Here is a 21,180-nt window from a genome sequence, read left to right as displayed (position 1 = left end):
ATGGGGTTGCAAAAGTCTGACACGACTTAACAACCACCACCATTAGTCCCTTCTTGGCTTTGCAGACCATTTGTTTGTGGCGATAGCTTCAACAGTCCTGCTTGCTACAGGGCTAAGGGGGAAATTCTCCTGATGCTCTCACAAGTGGCTGGCTGCAGGGGAGCCTGAGGTGGATTTTTTTGTAGGAAAAAGAGACAGAGACCCTGAAAAGATGACCCACTCTTCCCCCACCCCCACCACCACATGGCCAGTCCTTGGCAGGGCTGGCAGGTGAGCCTTGGTGTCCTGGCTTCCAGCCTATTGTACTGTCTACACCCCAGTCCTGCCAGCCAGGGTTAAGGCATTTGCTCCAGAGTTCAATTGTTCTTTCAGCTACAAGATGTAGGGCAGGTACAGGAGGAGCAGGGGCAAGGAACCTGGAGGTGAATAAGCCTGGGTCCCTGCCCTGAGGGAGCTCTCAAATGCTTATGGAGATAAAGCAGGAGACAAGCAGAGAACACTGTGGGCAAGGCACGTCAGATCCAATCAGGGTTGAAGTTGGCACCTGCATCCTGAGGGGGACTTATGCGAGGAAGTAACCGATTTGTTCCGTTTGAGAGAACCTTTTCTGATAGACTTCCCTTCCCTGAGGGGAGGGAGTACTTAGGGTGGAGGGTGTGGAGTGATGGAGAGGAACACATTTTGACAGCAATGCTGACCCCATCAGAATGATGAAGGGCTGGTGGGGAAACTTCTAGGGTGAGGGGAGGAACTCGGCTGGTGTCATTCCTCAGAGGTATCACCCCTCTCCCTGAATGGACAGTCCTTGCTGCTGCTAAAGCTCCCTATTGAAAACCTGAGGCTGATCGCCATTTGTCTGTGGAGGTGTCGGGTTTCCTCGAAAAGTCTGGCTGTAGATTTCTTTAGAAGTTGTGTTTGTGATGATCTCATCTTGGGAAATGAAGAAAGGAGAAGAGATGCCAAATACGTTATTGTGCTGAAAGTCCTGTTTTAAGAAAACAAATGCAAGATTGAATGCATTAGCCACTGCCAGCCACAAATGTGCAGAAAGCAGTTAAGCCAATGAGGAGCAATACCCCATATTTGATGGGAATCTTGGGTGAGGTGGGAGGAAAGCCTGGTTTCCGGTCAATGGTGTGAGTGGGGAGGGAGGGCCCTGTGCGAGGACTGAGCCTTGGTCACTGGCTGGAGCTGTTGCAGCTCACATAGCTTGTCTCAGTTGTTTTCCCCAGGAGCAGGGACCCAAGTGGAGACCTAGCAGTTGCCAAGACGTGGTCCAAGAGCGGTCACTTCCATCACATACTGTATTTCTCCCAAAGAGAGGGCCACTGGGACTGAGAGAAGGCAGGGAGGGAAAGGGGGTCAACTGTGACCCAGAAATTACAGATGGACATCAAGAACTGGCAGGTTAAGAATGACCCATCAGGGTGACTTTCCTGGTGGTCCAGTTGAGTAAGACTCTGTGTTCCCAGTGCAGGGAGTCCGGGTTCCATCCACGGTCAGGGAACTAGATCCCACACACCAAAACTAGGAACCTCACAGGCCGCATCCAATATCCCATGTTGCCACAACTGAGATCCAGTGCAGTCAAAATAAATAAACAGGACTTCCCTGGTGGTACAAGGGATGGGAATCTGCTTGCCAATGCAGGGGACACAGTTTCCATTTCTGATCTGGGAAGATTCCATATGCCACAGAGCAACAAGGCCCACAACTACTGAAGCCCGTGCACCTAGAGTCTATGCTCTGCAACTGGAGAGAATGATGGGTTTCACAATGAGAAACCCTGTGCATGGCAAACTTAGAGCAGCCCCTGCTCACTGCAACTAGAAAAAGCAACGAAGACCCACCACAACCAAAAATGAAATAAATAAAAAAAATTTTTTTAAGGAAGGACTCATCAAGGAGGATTGAATGAATCGTTCTCATCAATGGGGCAGTGACACTTTTCCTTGGGTCCCCACCAGGAATGGGACTATGATAAGATGTCCTGAAGACGCCCAGGCACACTGTTTCAAGCCCAACTAAGACCACACAGCAATGTTAATACCTAAGGTTTAACACCTGGATTGAGATAAGGACTTCTGGATTTCAAGAGGTTTATCCACTGTCTTCCTTCCAAGGATCTCCACTGCTGACTTTGGATGCTGGGCCCTTTGTTCTCTGCGCCTCAATCTTCCCGCTGGAAATCTTCCTCTTCCTCTTCTGTGCTGTCTTCTCTGAATGTCATAGGTCAAACCTAACAGCGGGGCCAGGGTGAGGGCACCGTATATGAGGCACCTATGACGCAACCTGAAGGAGGTGCTGGATCTCAGGATCGTGCAAGTGCTACGTGATTCGAAGTTATTAGAACAAAACAACTCCCAATGTGATGACAGATTTCCCCTGGCATTACGGTGCAGTTTTTAATGTTCTTGTTTTGTTCTTTAATTCTGGCCCAAACCTCCTGTTGGGAGGACAACCCTGACCCTCCAGCAGCAGGACACAGAATCTGAGATAGATTCCTAGGACTGAGAGCACTGTAAGCCTGGGCTACAGAGAAGGAAGAGGGAGCTGAATGGCTCCACCCATGACAGATAATGAAGAAGGGACGGTGGGTTGGGTGAAGGCAGATGGTTATACAAGCCTGGTTAGGGTATGTTTGTTAGTGTGTGTGTGAGTGTGTGTGTGTTGGGGGAGAAGTGTTCCTGGATGATCCTCCAGCGAGGATCGGTTCCTCTCTTTTTTCAGGCTGCTCCTGTTACTTTGCTGGCCAGAAGCTTCCAGCTGGAAGTATTTGAATCTAGACACCCGAAAGGTGAAAGTGTTAGTAGCTCAGTTATGTCTGACCCTTTGCGACCCCATGGATTATATATAGCCCACCAGGCTCCTCTGTCCATGGCATTCTCAGGCAAGAATACTGGAGTGGGTTGTCATTCCCTTCTCCAGGGGATTTTCCCAACCCAGGGTCTAACCCAGGTCTCCTGCATTGCCAGCAGATTCTTTACCATCTGAGTCACCAGTGAAGCCCAGACACCTGAAGTCTACTCTAATACCCAAGTGCCAGAAATAAGAAACTTTCTAGCAGGAACCTGCAGTGGTCACTATGTACCATGTTCAACCCCATACTGGATCTGCTCATTCAGGGAAATGGAGCTGACTTAGTCTGGGCTGGCTGGCCTGCTCCAGATAGCAGCCCTAGGAACCCTAAATGAGTGGGTGGGGTGGGTTGGGAGATGTGGCCTTTGCCAAGATATCAAGGACTTGAGGCCTGAAAACACAGACAATTCAGGGGATGATGTGCAACAATCAGCCGGAGTGCGGGAGGCCAATGCCAAGACACTGGTGTCACAGGGAACCTCAGGGAAAAAATGCTAAATGGGGCCTTAAAACCCCCACTTCAAAGCCAGGTTAAGGAATCCAATTGCTGGATTTAAGAGTATTCAAACAGATGAGGGAGACATCTATCCTTTTGTATGTCAAAGGAGGCAAAAGGAAGTTGTCCTTCAATTTCACCATGAACTCAGAATTTCTGTCCTGGGGAGACTAATAAGAGGGTCAGAACACTCCCTCCCTTTGCCAAAATGGTGGTCTGATGTTCTTTACAGGTATCCTGGGGAGGACAAGATTATGGAAGGTCATCATTTCTCTGTTACTGAGTATGGCCCCACCCATCAGAATAAGACCAGTTTCCCCCTCGGTCAATCTCTCCCATCAGGAAGCTTCCATAAGCTTCTTATCCTTATCCATCAGAGGGCAGACAGAATGAAAACCACAATCACAGAAAACTAACCAAACTGATCAACTCAGTGAAACTATGAGCCATGCTGTGTAGGGCCACCCAAGATGTACGGGTCATGGTGAAGAGTTCTGACAAAACGTGGTCCATTGGAGAAAGGAATGGCAAATCACTTCAGTATTCTTGCCTTGAGAACCCCATGACAGCATGAAAAGGCAAAAAAATAGGACACTGAAAGGTGAACTCCCCAGGTTGGTAGGTGCCCAGTATACTACGGGAGATGAGTGGAGAAATAATCTCAGGAAGAATGAAGAGACGGAACCAAAGCAAAAATAACACCCAGCTGTGGATGTGACTGCTGATGGAAGTAAAGTCTGATACTGTAAAGAGCAATATTGCATAGGAACCTGGAATGTTAGGTCCACAAATCAAGGCAAATTGGAAGTGGTCAAACAGGAGATGGCAAGAGTGAATGTCGACATTTTAGGAATCAGTGAACTAAAATGGACTGAAGTGGATGAATTTAACTCAGATGACCATTATATCTACTACTGTGGGCAAGAATCCCTTAGAAGAAATGGAGTAGCCATCATAGTAAACAAGAGTCCGAAATGCAGTACTTGGATGCAATCTCAAAAATGACAGAATGATCTCTGTTCGTCTCCAAAGCAAGCCATTCAATATCACAGTAATCCAAGTCTATGCCCCGACCAGTGATGCTGAAGAAGCTGAATTTGAACGATTCTATAAAGACTTACAAGACCTTTTAAAACTAATACCCAAAAAAGATGTCCTTTTCATTATAGGGGACTGGAATGCAAAAGTAGGAAGTCAAGAGATACCTGGAGTAACAGGTAAATTTGGCCTTGGAGTACAAAACAAAGCAGGTCAAAGGCTAAAAGAGTTTTGCCAAGAGAACGCACTGGTCACAGGAAACACCCTCTTCCAACAACACAAGAGAAGACTCTACACATGGACACCACCAGATGGTCAATACCGAAATCAGATTAATTATATTCTTTGCAGCCAAAGATGGAGAAGCTCTATACAGTCAGCAAAAACAAGACCAGGAACTGACTGTGGCTCAAATCATGAACTCCTTATTGCAAAATTCAGACTTTAATTGAAGGAAGTAGGGAAAACCACTGGACCATTCAGGCATGACCTAAATCAAATCCCTTATAATTATACAGTGGAAGTGACAAATAGATTAGATCTGATAGACAGAGTGCCTGAAGAACTATGGACAGAGGTTTCTGACATTGTGCAGGAGGCAGTGATGAAGACCATCCCCAAGAAAAAGAAATGCAAAAAGGCACAATGGTTGTCTGAGGACGCCTTACAAACAGATGAGAAAAGAAGAGATATGAAAGGCAAAGGAGAAAAGAAAAGATAATGCAAAGTTCCAAAGAATAGCAAGGAGAGATAAGAAAGCCTTCCTCAGTGATCAAAGAAGTAGAGGAAAACAATAGAATGGGAAAGACTAGAGATCTCCTCAGGAAAATTAGAGATACCAAGGGAACATTTCATGCAAAGATGGGCACAATAAAGGACAGAAATGGTATGGACCTAACAAAAGCAGAAGATATTAAGAAGAGGTGGCAAGAATACACAGAAGAACTATACAAAAAAGATCTTCATGACCCAGATAACCACGATGGTGTGATCACTTACCTAGAGCCAGACATCCTGGAATGCGAAGTCAAGTGGGCCTTAGGAAGCATCACTATGAACAAAGCTAGTGGAGGTGATGGAATTCCAGTTAAGCTATTTCAAATCCTAAAAGATAATGCTGTGAAAGTGCTGCACTCAATATGCCAACAAATCTGGAAAACTCAGCAATGGCCACAGGACTGGAAAAGGTCAGTTTTCATTCCAATCCCTAAGAAAGGCAATACCAAAGAATGTTAAAACTACCGCACAATTGCACTCATCTCACGCGCTAGTAAAGTAATGCTCAAAATTCTCCAAGCCAGGCTTCAACAGTACATGAACCATGAACTTGGAGATGTTCAAGCTGGATTTAGAAAAAGCAGAGGAACCAGAGTTCAAATTGCCAACATCTGTTGGATCATTGAAAAAGAAAGAGGGTTCCAGAAAAATATCTACTTCTGCTTTCTCGACTATATCAAAGCATTTGACTGTGTGGATCACAACAAACTGTGGAAAATTCTGAAAGAGATGGGAATACCAGACCACCTGACCTGCCTCCTGAGAAATCTGTATGCAGGTCAAGAAGCAACAGTTAGAACTGGACATGGAAAAATAGACTGGTTCCAAATCAAGAAAGGAGTACATCAAGGCTGTATATTGTCACCCTGCTTATTTAACTTATATGCAGAGTACATCATGAGACATGCCAGGCTGGATGAAGCACAAGCTGGAATCAAGATTGCCAAGAGAAATATCAATAACCTCAGATTTGCAGATGACACCACCTTTATGGCAGAAAGCAAAGAAGAACTAAAGAGCCTCTTGATTAAAGTGAAAGAGGAGAGTGAAAAAGTTGGCTTAAAGCTCAACATTCAGAAAACTAAGTTCATGGCATTCGATCCCATCACTTCATGGCAAATAGATGGGGAAACAATGGAAACAGTGACAGACAATTTTCTTTTTTTTTACTCCAAAATCACTGCAGATGGTGATTGCAGCCATGAAATTAAAAGATGCTTGCTCCTTGGAAGAAAAGTTATGAACAACCTAGACAGCATATTGAAAAGCAGAGACATTACTTTGCCAACAAAGGTCCATCTAGTCAAAGCTATGGTTTTTCCAGTGGTCATGTATGGATGTGAGAGTTGGACTGTGAAGAAAGCTGAGCGCCGAAGAATTGATGCTTTTGAACTGTGGTGTTGGAGAAGACTCTTGAGAGTCCCTTGGACTGCAAGGAGATCCAACCAGTCCATTCTAAAGGAGATCAGCCCTGGGTATTCTTTGGAAGGAATGATGCTAAAGCTGAAACTCCAATACTTTGGCCACCTCATGCGAAGAGTTGACTCATTGGAAAAGACTCTGATGCTGGGAGGGATTGGGGGCAGGAGGAGAAGGGGACGACGGAGGATGAGATGGCTGGATGGCATCACTGACTCCATGGACGTGAGCCTGAGTGAACTCCGGGAGTTGGTGATGGACAGGGAGGCCTGGCGTGCTGCGATTCATGGGGTCACAAAGAGGCGGACACGACTGAGTGACTGAACTGAACTGAAATGCCTCATATAAGCAGACTTATACAATATTTGTCTTTCTGTGGCTGGCCTTTTTCACTTAGCACAATATCTTCAAGGTTCATCCATGTTGTATCATATGTCAGAATTTCCTTCCTTTTTAAGGCTTAATAATACTCCATTATACACATTACCAGGCTCTCCTGGTAGCTCAGCTGGTAAAGAATCCACCTGCAATGCAGGAGACCTTGGTTGATCCCTGGGTTGGGATGATCCCCTGGATGAAGGGAATGGCTACCCACTCCAGTATTCTGGCCTGGAGAATTCCATGGACAGAGGAGCCTGCCAGGCTACAGTCTATGAGGTCCCAAAGAGTTGAACACAACTCTTTGTGATTTTCACTTTAGTGTAATTTAGTGAAAGAGCAACTTTCACTAAATACACATTACCACATTTTATTTATCTATTCATCTACCAAAGGACACTTGCATTGCTTCCCCCCTTTGGCTATTGTGAATAATGTTGCTATGAACATGGGGATGCAAATATCTTTGAGACCCTAATTTCAATTCTTTATGAATATATACCCAGAATTAAAACTGTTGGATTCTATGGTAATTCTATCTTTAGTGTTTTGAGGAACCACCACGCTGTCTTCCATAGTACCAGCCCTTTAACAAAGGGCTTTCCCTGAAGCTCCAACCTGTGAGTTTCACTTCCATCTCATTGGCCATCTTAGATCATGTGACCACCTCTAGCTGCAAGGGAGTCTGAGAAAGGATGTATTTTTAATTCGGCACAGAACAAAACATTCCCTGACCTGAGGAGATTCCTGTGTGCTGGGATGGTCCAGGTGTTTATGTCCAGGAGCCAAGTGTCCGAGTCACAGCTGAGCCTGTCCTAGAGACACTCCACCTATCCCCCGCCCACAGTGTTTGCCCTTTCTGGGGGAAATGAACATCCTCTTAAGGCACTGCTGCAAGAATGTCAGCCAGTACTTGTTTCTGTCCCTCCTGAGCTGTTCTCTCAAGCAACAATTAAAGTCTTCCCGTGGCACCCCACTCCAGTACTCTTGCCTGGAAAATCCCATGGACTGAGGAGCCTGGTAGGCTGCAGTCCATGGGGTCGCTAAGAGTCAGGCACGACTGAGCGACTTCACTTTCACTTTTCACTTTCATGCATTGGAGAAGGAAATGGCAACCCACTCCAGTGTTCTTGCCTGGAGAATCCCAGGGACGGGGAAGCCTGGTGGGCTGCTGTCTATGGGGTCGCACAGAGTCGGACACGACTGAAGCGACTTAGCAGTAGCAGCACCAACCCCTACCAAGTGTAAACTGCCCTGTGCTGCTCCTTCACTGTCCATCACAGCTAAGTCATGCCTTCCCTGCCAGACTATAAGTCCTCTGGGACAGGACCTGTGTTACCACCTTGGGGCACAAAGCGCAGGGCTGACTCCTGGTGGAGGGATGGAGAGCGAATTCCTCTAGACCAGTTCTAAGTCCTGCTGCAGGGCTCCTGGATCTCGCAGCTCAGGGGCACCTCTCCATGGGATGCTTCTCCTCTAGATTTTGGGGCCTAGGAAGGGCTACTCATCTTGAGAACCATGAAGTCAGGCCCAGGCTATATAGGGCCTGACAGGGCAGGGAGCAGCAGGGAGGGGAGGCTGATGACCTTCAAGCACTCTGGACCAGAAGGCCTGGCCTTGATCCCCCAATCTCTGCCCCATCCCTAGGAGCAGTCACACAGACCCCAACACAGACACAGCCACTATCAAACTTACTTTCAGATCACATGTGCACTTAGATGCAGAGTTACAGATGTTCACAAATACACACACCCATGCATCACTCACACACACACACACACACACACACACTACAATTAAGTTTGAATTCAGCATTTAAATTCAAGGGGGGCAAATCTTAGTTCCTCCACTTAATGGTTGGATATCCTTAAGTAAGTTACCTCCCTCCTTGTGCCTTAATTTCCATATTTGTGAACATGAGGATAATATTAATAATAGCATTTACCTCACTGAGTGGTGGGCTTTCCTGGTGGCTCAGATGGTAAAGATCTACCTGCAATGCTGGAGACCTGGGTTCGATTCCTGAGTTGGGAAGATCCCCTGGAGGAGGGCACGACAACCCACTCCATTATTCTTGCCTGGAGAATCCCATGGACAGAGGAGTCTGGCGGGCCACAGTCCCTGGGGTCACAAAGAGTTGGACATGACTGAGCAACTAAGCATAGCACTGAGTTGTGAGGATGAAATTAGATCAAGTAGTAAAGTGCTTAAAACAGTGGCTGACAGAGGTGCGTATGTATTCATACACATTTCCTAAGCCCTCTCCCATTTAGTTGCTGCCACTTGGTGGTGGACCTAGCTGTAATACAACGTAGGAGTCCTTTTACCTCTCTGAGGCTCAATTTTCCCACCTGTAAAACAGGGATAATATTATCTTCCTGGTCCAGTTGCTTTGAGGATCTAAACAGGCCCATCATGGAAAACTCCTAGCCTCGTCTCTGGCCCACAGAAGTCTGCTGCACCTTAGCTATTACTGTCTGTAACTGATGGAGAACAGGTCAGAGAACAGGTGCAGGCGCGGAATGTGCCAAGGCAAAGGCCTGACCCCCATCACCCTGCAGGCTGGAGGTCCAAGCCTGATCCAGCCCCGTCTCCTCCCAGGCTGGAGTTGAGTCCTGGAAAGACAGAGCCCCAGATCAGGGTAGGGGGTGGTCAGAGCTATCCCACCTTTGGGAGCCTGGGGTAGCCACTAGCCTGGCATGGGGCTGGGGGCAGGGCCAGCCTGGTGGCTGTGGGTGGAAGGAAAAAAGGAAAACCAGCTCAGTGGAAATTACCCTGTGGTTGGCTCAGGCGCCCACGACACACTGTATTTATAGAGAGCTCACTGCCGCTGTTAATACCTCACAGTCGAATTAACCCTTTCCAGCCCGCCTTACCAGCCTGGCGCCAGAGGAGAACACTGGACTGGGGAGTCAGACAGCCAGATCCGAGCTCTGGCTCTGCTGCCAGCGGCCTGGAGCAGGACCCCGGGTGGCCGATGACTATCCAGCTATCCCCCTAGCAGAAAATAAACTCCGGATCTTGGGAGGGTGGGTCACGGTGGGGGATGGGCGGGGATCAGACTAGCACCCCTTTACCAGCGCGCCCGCGTGGGTCTGGACCCGGGGCAGGGGCGGGTCCCGGCCGGTGCCCTGCCCAGCGGGCGGGCTCCGGCCTCGGCCCTAAACCGCGGCCGCGGGGCCAATCCGGCCTCTGGGGCTCACCCGGGCAGCCTTTCCGGGCCCGCGGCTTCCTCCAGCCCGCCCCGCCCCTTGGACTCCCGAGGCCGCCCCCGGCCCCCATTCGGGCCCGGCCTCGCGGCGGCGGCGGCGGCAACTCGGCAGCGCTCCGCCGCGTCCCCGAGTCCCGGGAGTCGGCGCGGCGCGGTGAGTGCTTGCGTGGCGGGCCCGGCGCTGGTCGGGGCGGCCTTTGTCTGAGGCCGACCCCGGCCCCGGGCCGCCGGGCAGCGGGCCTGCTGCAGGACGGCTGGAGCGGGCGGTGAGCCTCCTCCCTCGCAGGGCGCCCCCGCCCCAGCCCTCTCCCCCTGTTGGGGCTGGCCGCGGCGCCGGGAGCACGTTGGACCCCGGATCTGGGGCCTGGAGGCGGCTGAGGCTGCCAGAATCCAATCCCGCCCCCAGCCCTGCCTCCCCTTCCCCTGGCCGGCGGGGCCTGAGCACTGTGGAAGCTGCCCTCACCCGGGAATCCGCTCGAGGAGGAGGCTGGGCGGGTGATTGTGACCGCGGAGGCCCTGGGTGTGCAGGGGAACAGAGGCAGATCTGTCATTGTGTTGATGATTCTGGAAAGCTTCAATATCTGGAAAGCCGCTATCTGGAGCTAGGAGTGAAGCGGAGTCTCCCCGGGGCCCTGCAGAGGAAAACACCATGACTTGATCACCAGCTCTGAGGAGGGGGAGCTGCCAGGGAGAGGAGGGCCAAGGGTTGGATAGGGGAGGGGGGGGCCCATTCTGCTTGGCCCAGAGAAATGGAGTGGGCGACTGGAGACTTCCATGGGTAGCAGTGGGCATGAGGGAGACAGATTCAGAGAAGGACAGACAGGGACCGCTGGCCTGGGTGAGGGAATGAATAAGTGTGTGGGTAGTGGGCAGAACATAGGGAGCAGGGATGGGACATTTGGGGGCTTGGGAAATCTCAGGGAGATGATGGGTGGGGTGAGATGGAGAGGAGGTGGAAGATGTGGTGGAGGGAAGGTGGGGACCCAGGGTGGAGGCCCAAGTCCTCTGTTGCTGCTTAGCTAGCGAATTGGCAGGTTCGGGGGCCTAAGGCAGTGAACTGCCAGAAAAGGAGATTTATTTCTAAGCCAAACCTAGCCTAATGAGAAATGCGTGATGGATGACTCAGATATGGGATCTATCATTGAGGAAAACATTAAGCAAATAGGAAAGCAAAACCCATTGGAGAGTTGAGAGGGTTTGTTTGACTTAATTGAGAAAAACTACTTAGGTTCAAACTGGATGTAGATAATTATAAATGAGTCTGATTTCATCATTAAATGAAGGCCCTAGGTCTTTTTCTTACATGCCTGTCTTTAGCAATTTGCTCCTATATTAGAAAGTAATGAAGCTGTTCTGTTTTTAAGAGAGTTCTTTATTTAGTTCAGCCTCTTCTATGACTCCCTCTTGCCTCCCAGAAGTTCCTAGGAAATCTGAGGCTGTGCAGCCTTCCTGTAATCTGGGGGTCTGCACATAGGTGGGTGCTTTTGGAGACTGAGGGAAACTGAAGTCTAAACTTGAAATTGAACTCTAAACATGTCCAGTTGGTTGGTCTGATCTGAGTGGCAGAGCTCTGAGGCTGTGGGTATGAGTGGTGGCTTATATTTCCAGCTCTTTTGGAAATGGGAATAATTTGGGTGAGTGTATTTTTCTAATATTTAGAGTTCCTGAGATTAAAAGTGAATACTTATGTTAATCATTGATCATGGAAATCATTCTCCCCTGTATTATGCACATCACAGTCTGACCTCCTGATGTCAGTGACATTTTCCTTCATGACTTCAGATCAGCGCTGTGAACATCCATTTTTGCACTAAGGGGACTCGCAGGGGAGTGAGATTTGCATTAAGTGGCTTCAGAGATGCTTGTATTGGTCCCATGACTGATCTTGGAGTTCTTTTCTGTCTTCAGTGACATCACTGGTGGTTTCTCCTGCTTGCTCTCAGTGAGCTTTCCAACGTGTTCCAGACTCCTGTGTTGCAAGAAATTGGACCATCCAGCTTGTTAGAGATAGGAGTGTTAGCAACTCTTTGCAACCCCATGGACCGCAGCCCGCCAGGCTCCTCTGTCCATGGGATTTTCCAGGCAAGCGTACTAGAATGGTTTGCCGTTTCCTTCTTCAGGGAATCTTCCTGACCCAGAGATCGAACCTGGGTCTCCTGCACTAAGGCAGATTCTTTACCAACTGAGCTACCAGGAAAGCCCAAGAGATGGGAAGCCTACATTAAAACAGGACTGAGGAGGAGAAGGGGTTTTGGGAATTGAGGACCGTTTTTCCTCCCTATCCTTGGCCCTCTGCACCCAGGCACCTGATGGAAGCAGGTTGACTGGCTGACTGAGATACTCAGATACCTGATAGCTGGGTCAGAAGCTGGAATGTTTGTGGAAAGGACAGTTATAGAAGTGTTGTCCCTTCTGTGGAGGCTGTGTCCTTACTCTGTTGAAGTTGATTTTTGAACTGTCCTGTGGGAATTCCTCTATCCTTAAACTTTAACCTGCTCTGGAGTCATCAGTCTTCATTCTTTGGTGTGGGATTTGGGCTTGATACTGAGATGAGCAATACTGTTCAGGATCAGAGACTGAGTATGATCATAGAGCCAGAAGTGAGATGCCACAGCACTCAGAAAGTATTGTAGAACAAGTGTCTGGCCTGTTGCTTGGCACTTCTTGGTTGGGTTTGTGCCATGTGAGGAAAAATGACCCAAGTCCAAGCGGCCCCTGAGATGAACACCACACAGGGCCTGAGCGGTGGCCCTGAGTCATGGGGTCAGGGGAGGAGGAGGAAGGGCAGGCAGGATGATGTCACTGCCCATGAGCTTATCCTCTGAGTGGGTGGCCACTTCCACTCCTGTCCATTTCCCACACCCCTAGGGCAGGAATGACAGGGAGGTCCACTGGCAAAAGAAGGAAGGCAAAGTCAGGGCCTAAAAGAGGGCAAGAGTGTGGGAACTGGTGATCTGTGAGAAATTTCCTTTGGTCTCGTTGGTCAGAATGGATCACACATCTGTACATATAGCCTGACAGAGGAGGCTCAGTGCAGAGGATCCAGGAGGCCTTCTCCCCATGCCCATGGCAATAATAACAAAAGTAGTCATGATCCTTACCACTGTTTGTGTGCTTTAAATACTTTCTGTATGTCCTCTTATTTTATCCTTACAGCAGCTCTGTGGGGTAGGCATTGCTCCCCCCTTTTTATGTAACCTTTGCCTGCCACCCCCAGTTCTGCCACCCCTGCAGGATAAGGTTCCAGATAGGAGCAGTGGGTTTTCAGGTTTTGAGGGGTGGGGCTGTGCTGGATGCTTGATAGAAATCGTCTTGTTTCATCATCATACCTGTCCTGTGAAGTAGGGAGTCGTTAGCTCCATTGTACACATGGGTAAACTGAGGCCCAGGAAAGGGAAATCACATGCCCCAAAACATGCAGCTGGCAAATGCTGAGGCTGAGTTGCTGTCTCCTCCAGGAGCTGGCTCTTTCTGCCACTCTGGAGGCAGACTCAGTTGGAACCTGGTAAGATGTGCTAAGGGTCCCTAGTAAGATGTGCAAGGCAGAGAGGATTCATCTGGGGACCTGGGGAGACGGCAGACCTGACCTGGGTGTCCCAGACTAGTGTCCTTGCAGCGCAGTTGGAACCACTGTGACGAGTTCTTACTGTTCCAGAGGCCTGGTCCTCAGCACACTAGTGCCTTCCAGGAGCCCCTCTCAGTTCCGACCAGTGCTTCCAGCCAGCTGCCCCCATTCTCCCAAGAATGGATGCTTCCTCCACACCCCTATGCCTTTGGGCCTTTGGTCTTCCCAAGACTTAGGGAGGGCATGTTGGAGGGAACTGCTGGGAGTGGGGATTGAGAAACATTTTGGGGGGGAGCCTTGGAGCAGGGAGAGATACTACCTCTGGGAGGCAGGACTTCCAGGTAACCTAAAGTCAATGTAGGCTCCCCAAAACTAGACCTCCCATGGGAGAGATACTGAAATGTGTGGAGGCCTTGTACAAAGGGGTATGTAGCAGCATGGGGGCTGTGTCCTGGAGGAGGAAGGGGGAGAGGACCAATAGGGATGAGCCAGACACAGAGATGGAGCTGAATTGTGATTTGCTGCTTTGGAGTTGGGGTGCTGGTGGAGTCCTAGGTGCAAAGGGGAGCCAGAGAAAGAATAACGTTCCCAGGGATCTGTACATATAGCCTGACAGAGGAGGCTCAGTGCAGAGGATCCAGCAGGCCTTCTCCCCATACCCATGGCAATAATAACAAAAGTAGTCATGATCCTTACCACTGTTTGTGCTTTAAATCCTTTCTGTATGTCCTCTTATTTTATCCTTACAGCAGCTCTGTGGGGTAGGCATTGCTCCCCCCCTCTTTTAACGATATGGAATCAAATCTCAAAGAGGTTAAGTCATTTATACTTGATCATGTGTCTAGCCAGCCTTCGGAGTCAGAGTTTGAACCTAGGCTTGTCTGCTGTACCTGAGCCTAAGCTCTATGGTGAGGCAGGCAAGAGAGCCTGATGATGATGTTTAACAGGTGAGGAATTGAAGCCCAGGGGCACCTGTAAGCTGGCTTTTAGTCACCTCTGATGTGACTGATGATTGAGCATGGGCCCCTCAGCAGTCTGAACCCTGTTTCCTAGGCTCAGACTCCCCTCTGTATGGTGGGCATGGAAGTGGGCGCTGGACAGGTGAGCTCCAAGAGGCCTTCCAGCGCTGAGGCTAGGTGGAGCCTGCTACACTCCTGAAAAGGAACCCCTGGAGATCCAGAGAGGTTGGTGCTTAGGTGGAGAGGGGTCTGCAGCATTTTTCTGCCAGAGCAAACCTCTTTCAGAGTAGAAACCTGAAGAATGTCAGGGCAGGGAGTGTTTAGGTAGAACCTATCTGGAGTAAGTGGGCCCTTCCATGAGTGAAGTCTAGAAAGGTTTCTGGGAGGGATGAAATTTCCAGACACATCTGGGTGGGATGTGTCTCAGCAGGACTCAGCAGAGGTTGACTGAATGCAGATGTGTGTGGCACGGGCCTGCCAGGACATGACCTGGGATCCACCCTGCGACTTGGTCTTATGTTCTCTCATGCCTTCCCGTCCTCTCTCCACTCTCCTCCTTCAACTCCTTCCTTCCGGCCAGACCTCTTCTGAGCTAAGTACAGCCATCACTTTTTTTCAAGGTTCCGTGTTTCTGATGGTGTGTGTGTATGTGTGTGTGTGTGTGTCTGTGTCTGTGTGTGTATGTAGCCTCTGCATACACTTCCAGTTCACGTTGCCTTGTCAAGTGGCTGTTGAACTCTGGAAGACGCAAACTCATTTTGTGGTGGCTCCTTAGCCAGAAGAGGGTGTGAGAAGCAGGCCAGCTGTTGTGGCAAAAGCCACCATATTCTTGAACCCACTGAGCCGTCTTCCTTCTCTCTGGTCTCGCCTCCTCCGGGTCTCAAGCCTTGACTTCAGTGTGGAGAGGGTGCCCCGATGGGGATGGTCTGGCTTGGAGAAGCTGGGGGCTCTGCTCTGTCCTGTTTTTCCTCTTCCTTGTTCTTCCTAAATCCATAAGGGAAGCAGATCGCCGATGCCAAGAAAACCTTGGCCCCACTCTGCTGGGCTGGCGCTGATGACACAGTGCTGTTTTGACTCACACAGAAATCACTTTGAGAGGAAGAATGGATTTCTTCTCTTGGGTAGGATCACGGGGCTGGGGAGCAGTGCCCAGCGGACAGCCTTGAACACCAAAGGCCCAAACTAACTCATTATCAGGAAAAAGGAAGGTCATCAGGGCTCCTAGGCAACTCTGGAGATCCCCTAAACTCTTTGCCTAGGCTTCCACCCTGTTGTGGAACACCTATACTATTAATATTAGGTCAGGTTTTTTTTTTAGCTAATTTTTCTCAGTGGAGTCCCATAATCATCTTATGAAGGCAGAGTTTAGATTCCTATTTCACACATGAGCCAGCTGAGGCTCAGAGAGGATGTTTTCCCGAAGTCACATGTCTAGGAAGTGGCAGAGTCTGGATTTGAAACTGTGTCTCCAACTCCAGAGACATCTTCTAAAACACCAGGCTCACTCTTTCCATGAGGCTTCTTGTGCTACACCAGCCCAGCATGTGATGGTGGTCATAGCACAGGAAGGGGGCCAGGACCTTCCTTTGAGAGTTAGGAAGATGAAGACCCTGGGAGGCAATGGGCGGAGCAAGTGTGATATAGAGCCTGGTCTAAAGCCCAAGTAAACATAAATCTGCGATGTTGCTGTTTTCCTTTTTCATTTGTTAATGAACAAAAGAATTAGATGCTTGTTGTCAAAGCAGCAGAAGTGTATCAAAGTAACTAGAAGGTGGAAGTAGATGCTCACCTTCATTCCCATGCTCCAGGGTTGGGCTCACTATCACGCTTCCAGGCCCTTTTTCTATTCAAACATCCATCCATCCATCTCTCTATCTATCTAAACACACAGGCACTCATTCATTCATTGAGCAGTGCTTTGAACACTCATTATGTGCCAAACCTTAGCTAAAATTAAGGATCCAATAGGATAAAGGATCTAATAAATAAAGCAGATGTGGTTCCTGCTCAGGGAGCTCTCAGTGTGACACAAGGTAAACAGCAATACATAACAGGGACATCCATGGAGTGGCAGACCCCCAGCCCAGCTTTCCTGCCAAGGTGAACCTCAAGCTGTCATCCAGGAAGAAGGAACTGTGCTTGCAGAGGCCCTGTGAGGTAGGGAACAGGGTCTCGTCGTAAGAGCTCTGATGAGGGGTGAATGGGAGGAGGTGAGGCTGGGGAGGTGGGCAGGGCTGAACTAGGCAAGACCCTGTAGGCTGATTAGATATTTAAAGTGATGATGTGATGCACTTTTGTTTTTATAGCTGTTTTTCTGGTTGCTGTGTAGAAGTCTAGATGGGAATATAGAGCTGGGTTGGGGGACAAGAGAGAAAGTGGAGAGACTGGTGAGGAGCCTTTTGTAGTCATGCAGGCAAGAGATGGGAGAAGGCAATGGCACCCCACTCCAGTACTCTTGCCTGGAGAATCCCATGAACGGAGGAGCCTGGTGGGCTGCAGTCCATGGGGTCGCTAAGGGTTGGACATGACTGAGCGACTTCGCTTTCACTTTTCACTTTCATGTGTTGGAGACGGAAATGGCAACCCACTTCAGTGTTCTTGCCTGGAGAATCCCAGGGACGGGGGAGCCTGGTGGGCTGCCGTCTATGGGGTCGCACAGAGTTGGACACAACTGAAGTGACTTAGCAGCAGCAGCAGCAGGCAAGAGATGATGGCAGTTTGGCAGACCAGAGAGAGAAGCCGAGGTATAGGGCAATAGAGAGAGTAAAAATACATTGGGTTGACAAGCTTTTTCTCTAAAGGATCAGAAAGTAAATTGTTTAGGCTTTGTGATTATTACAACTACTCAGTTCTACTGCTGTGATGGAAAAGCAGTCACAGATAATGTGTAAATGAATGGAGGGTGGCTGTGTGCCGATGAAACTTGATTTACAGACACTGAAATTTGAATTTCATATGATTTTCACATGTTATGAAGAATCTTCTTTTAATTTTCTAACCACGTAAAAAGGTAAACCCTGTCTTAACTGGTGAACTGAACAAAAGCAGGTGGTGAGCGGAATTTGGGGCTGAGGCTGTAGTCTGTAGATCCCTGAGATACATTTGGGTGTTGGGGTTGGCTGTTCTTGGTGATGAACTATAAGGGTAAGAGAAATCAGGGTTCTGACTTGATCAGAGGCGGTGGAGGATGATGCCTTTACTAAGTGGGAAGGGCTGGGGAGGAACGGGTTTGGGGGAGGAATCAAGAGATTGAAGAGGGACATGTTAAGAGAGAGGTGCCTGTGAGTCTTTGGAACAGAGGTGTTTAGGAGACAGTTGGGCTTAAGTTTGGAGCTCAGATGAGAGGTGTGGACTTGGAGAAGTAAATTTGGGAGTTATCAGCATATAAATGATATTTAAAGTCACAGGAGTGGATGAAATCATCTAGGAAAAAAAAAATAGTAGAGAGAATTTAGGGGAGGGTCTAGGAGCAAGCCCCCAGGGGTTCAGTGCCAGAGAAGGAAGGACCTGCCCTGAAATATAGGAGATGGAGAGAGAGGTAGGTGACTAGATCTGGGACCATGGGACCATTCATTAATGCAGAAATTAGGTCACATAACTCCCAATATATAATATACTTTATTCAGTGACCCACATGGACTTATTTCCATGTTAGTACAGGTTCTTTTGAAAGGCTGTATGCTATTCCGTTATACAGATGTGCCATAATTAATGTACCCATTCCCAGCTGCTTTCCATTTTTGCTGCTGATGTGTTTAAGAATGGAGCTAGTGTTTCTGTAAACCAGTCCATACTGACTAGCCCCTGGGGCAAATCTGCTGCTGCTTTTTTTGGTATCATCTAGAAACTAAGAAGAATGATTGGCCACAAAAATCATGTGATTCCTGAAAACTGTATTCGATTCAATTCCGAGTGTCCATAAATACACTTCTATTGGAACACAGCTCTGCTCGTTCATTTATACACTGCCCCTGGCTGCTTTCCTGTGGTAAAGGCAGAGCTGAGCCATTGTGACAGATATGGGAAGACCTGCAAAGCCTAAAATGTTCACTGTCTGGACCATCACAGAAGAAATTTGCTGACCCCTGCCTGACTCGATTCTACATCCAGAACCAGCAGTAGGTCCACACACAGGCAGAGCAGGGTATTTTGAGCATCTCCGGGAGGACACAATCTAAAAAAAAAAAAAACAAAAACCAACTCTCTGATGCCCGAAATTCTACCATTAGCTCTTATTTTGAGTAAACCATTGCCCTTTTAAAATGTCATCCTTTACAATTCAAACATCCTCAGCAAGGTTAACATTACATATGGATCAATTAATCAAAGGTTGGCCCACCTATGGCAACAATGTTACTTCTCTACTCAAAACCCTTTCTCATCATGTACAAAATCCAAACATGACCTCCTGTCCTGACCACCGGGGGAGCGTCAGGTCAGTGTTCAGGGTTCACTTTAGTGGGTTATCGTGTCTCTAAGGTGCCACCAGGTGGTCCTCACTGTATCTTAAAACAGTACTCTCTACTAAACTGCAGTGATTTCTATGTATTTCCCTATTGGAACTCAGGCTCCTAGAGACAGACATAACTTAGTCCTCTCTCTGCCCCCAGTGCCTGCCTACCAGGCACTCCATGAATAGTTCAGTGAATAACTAAATACACAAATGTATAGTCAAGGACTCTTTCAGTTATAGATAATAGAAACCTAGCTCAAACTGACTTAAGAGCAAAAAAAGATTACTCATGTATCTGGGCAGTGTAGGTGTGCAGCTTGCTTTAGGCATAGGGACTTAAATGTTGTGTTCAGGGCTCTGTATCCCTCCTGTGTTCACCTTTGCCTCTGTGTATTTGTTGAGATCAATTCTTTAGATTGTTGCTAGTTGACAGATTCATTGCCAACAGCCCCAGACCACATCCTCCTTAGCAACCTCAGCAAGAAAGAGTGCTTTCTGAAAGTGCCAGCAGCAAAGCCCTGGGAATTCTCTGATTGGGTGTGGCTTGGCTCACAGGCTCATTTCCAAGCCTGTCACTGAGTGGGGGCAGGGCAGGGGTTCTCCAAGGAGCCAGATCTGGTCTTCAGCTGAGGCCTGAGGCTGGGAGTCAGCCCTACCAGTACCATATGGAGTGGGTTCCCTGCAGGAAATTGGAGCCCTGTTATCAGAATGATCCAGCCTAGAATGAGAGAGGGGCACTCTAGAATAAAGGATGTGGAGCAAAGTGTCTAGTGAAGGCAGAGAAGGTCTGCCCAGCATCTATTTTGCTTCTGTATCAAGGACAGGAAGAGAAGCTGTTAGGAAGGAACCAGAGTTCAGGCCAGGAGGGGAGGTGATAATCTGCTTTAATGGGTTTGTCTTCTGGCTCCTGAGATTGCCTGTCCTGGTGCTGGGTGAACCTGGAGATGAGATCTCAGAGAAGCTATCAGGGATATTTCAGGACAACTGGGAAAGGCAGCAGGGATTGGATGGGGGTGGGGAAGGTGTGGGTCGCAGCATTTCAGTTTCCCACTGTGTACAGAATCAATCCAGGACCCCTAACCCACCATAAGAAGGCTGAGCGCCCAAGAATTGACGCTTTTGAACTGTGGTGTTGGAGAAGACTCTTGAGAGTCCCTTGGACTGCAAGGAGATCAAACCAGTCAATCCTAAAGAAAATCAACCCTGAATATTCATTGGAAGGAATGATGCTAAAGCTGAAGCTCCAATACTTTGGCCACCTGATGAGAAGAGCTGACTCATTAGAAAAGACCCTGATGCTGGGAAAGATTGAGGGCAGGAGGAGAAGGGGACGACAGAGGATGAGATAGTTGGATTTTGCAATAAATGGCAACCCACTCCAGTGTTCTTGCCTGGAGAATCCCAGGGATGGCGGAGCCTGGTGGGCTGCTGTCTGTGGGGTCTCACAGAGTCGGACATGACTGAAGTGACTTAGCAGCAGCAGCAAGCTTCCAAAATGGGTCCCCAGCCCACTCACTGGTCTTTTCACCCCTCTTCCTTCCTTCAGAAATTGAGGGCAGGAGAAGAAGAGGGCGACAGAGGATGAGATGGTTGGATGGCATTATCAATTCAACAGACATGAGTTTGAGCAAACTCTGGAACATAGTGAAGGGCAGGGAAGCCTGGAGTGCTGCAGTCCATGACTGAACAACAACCGACCCCTAGCCACCTCCCTTGCCTCATCTCCTGACAGCTTCTCCTCAGAGCCCCATCTTCCCAGAGTCTACAGGTTGTGCCTGCTCTTCCATGACTTTGCTGGTGCTGCCCCCTCCCCCAGATAGCTGAAATGTTTCCTCCTTTATGAGGTCTCGACTAAGCCTCCGCATTCCTCCGTGAACTGCTTGACCCTCCATTCCCGTAATACCTGCTATAAACCTGCATCTCTTTGTTGTATAAATGGATAAATGACCGCTTAAAGACCTGCTGCTGCTAAGCCACTTCAGTTGTGTCTGACTCTGTGTGACCCCATAGATGGCAGCCCACCAG

The 21,180-nt window shown here is 48.8% G+C and overlaps 1 protein-coding gene across 3 annotated transcripts in view; it reads left to right on the top strand.

Moving 5' to 3' along the window:
• Positions 1 to 10,059: 10,059 nt before the first annotated feature.
• The window catches only part of CD276 (CD276 molecule), a 33,532-nt gene continuing 22,411 nt past the window's right edge, over positions 10,060 to 21,180 (top strand). Inside the window, exon 1 of one of the 3 annotated variants that reach the window (XM_025296173.3) lies at positions 10,060 to 10,332. The gene's annotated coding sequence lies outside the window, so the exon portion shown is untranslated. The other 2 variants (XM_025296174.3, XM_025296175.3) reach the window with 2 other exon arrangements.

The sequence above is a fragment of the Bubalus bubalis genome, chromosome 11 (genome assembly GCF_019923935.1).
Source record: "Bubalus bubalis isolate 160015118507 breed Murrah chromosome 11, NDDB_SH_1, whole genome shotgun sequence".
In the NCBI taxonomy this organism is placed as follows: Eukaryota; Metazoa; Chordata; class Mammalia; order Artiodactyla; family Bovidae; genus Bubalus; species Bubalus bubalis.
The sequence above is the reverse complement of the archived record's forward strand: the minus strand, read 5'-3'. Positions and strand labels throughout refer to the sequence as shown.